Below are 1,713 nucleotides of genomic sequence, written 5' to 3'. Positions count from 1 at the left end.
CTTAAAAACGGCTTTCACGTGAATCAGGTCCTATCCTACAGTATTTTTACAGTCTATTTTACAGCTAAAATATACGTTTATTAAATAAAGTAATGTTACAACTAATCATGGATCCCTTAAAAACGGCTTTCACGTGAATCAGGTCCTATTCAAAAGTCTTGAATTGAAACAGTTCAACACCGGAGTGACGTCATGAGGCCTCATTTGGAGTAGTCACGTGATCAGCGTGCTGAATCAGCGCTCGAAACACCATCTTGCGACACTTCTGCTTCATTTGCTTGAAACTGTGTCGAGCAGGGAGGTGTCTAATGCCCCTTTTCCACTAGAGCCACGTGTAGTGTCGGTACGGTTCGGTACGGTTCCAAGCCATTTCCATTAGGCCAGATCCACGGAACCGGCACTTTTTTTTTTACTCCCCACTTCATTGTGGTTCCAACCGGCCCCAGCTGACACCAAAATGCGACGTCAGATCACTGTTCATCACTGATTGGCTAAATCTTTGCAAATGTTTAAAACTTCAAAAGTTATTCATCAAATGTGTTTCCATCTCTCATTTTGCCCATTTTTTTTTCAAAACACCCAAAGACCACCTCCACCATCTGCCCAAAACACACCCATTGGAACCGGACTGGAACATCAGTGGAAAACCAACCAGTCCGACCCGTACCTACACCGACTGTTCCAACACTACAACATRGAAAAGGGGCATAACATCACTAACACTAACCTGTTTTGGATCCTGGGTTCCTTCATTAAAGTGCTCAGACAACCCCACCACGTCTTCCTRGAAAAGTAAGCCTTTTCAACTGAAAACTGCAATTCTTCTTAAAGCTCAATCTGACCAACTTGTCATCTCCCTCAGGTTTTGGAGCTAATTTGACCTGCACTGTAAATAAATTCACTTTCCTGATTTTTCTGCCTCCTGTGTATTTGTTCCTCTGGTTCTGCCTAATTGTGACATTTGCTGATCCATGATAACGTGTTTAAGTTATTTATATATTTCTGCTTCTAGTTTTAATTGCCAGTTTCTGCCATTCATAGACTGAGGCTACCAGCCATGTAATGTGTTCACACTAGTCTCCTTTYAAAAATAAAACCAAGAGAAATCTATTTTGATCTAGGTTTTGGGGACAGCAGTCATGACTGACAAGTTGAACATTGTGTAAAATTATCTAACCTACTTATTTGATCTTCAAGAATTTTCATCTATAACATTCAGATGAAGCTGTTTTAAAGCTGTATACCACAAATCAAGATTATTATTTTAAAGACAGCTGTTTTGCTTTAATAATTTTTTAAATGTACATTTAAGTCAGAGTAATTTTCAAGCYGTTAATCACAGCTGACAAATTAATTTTTGAGCAGTCACTCAGTTTGAATTCATTTTTAACAGCATCTCAGGGATACTTTTATCTTAAACCTCATGTGCCCAGTAGAGGTGGGCGATACTGGGAATTTTGGTATCGATCCGATATCAAGTAAATACAGGGCGAATATCACCAATACTAATACTTTTTAAGCTTGATAGTTTGAAAAGATCCAAAAGATGTCGGATAGAATTTCGCCAAATATTGTACGTGACAACAAAATACTTTATTATAACAATCAGCATTTTAGCTTGCCAACAATAGAGCAGTAAAAAAACAGCCTACCTGCTTAGCTTAGCTGTTTGGCTAGCGTTGCTGAGCCACGTGACGTGCAACAACAAAAGAC

General features: G+C 39.1%; 1 protein-coding gene across 1 annotated transcript in view; it reads right to left on the bottom strand.

Moving 5' to 3' along the window:
- Positions 1-1,713, bottom strand: part of gfra4a (GDNF family receptor alpha 4a) — a 228,059-nt gene that overhangs the window by 225,346 nt on the left and 1,000 nt on the right. The window lies entirely within an intron of this gene.

This window comes from Austrofundulus limnaeus, unplaced genomic scaffold (genome assembly GCF_001266775.1).
Source record: "Austrofundulus limnaeus strain Quisiro unplaced genomic scaffold, Austrofundulus_limnaeus-1.0 Scaffold160, whole genome shotgun sequence".
Taxonomy (NCBI): Eukaryota; Metazoa; Chordata; class Actinopteri; order Cyprinodontiformes; family Rivulidae; genus Austrofundulus; species Austrofundulus limnaeus.
This window is presented reverse-complemented; position numbering and strand designations above follow the sequence as displayed.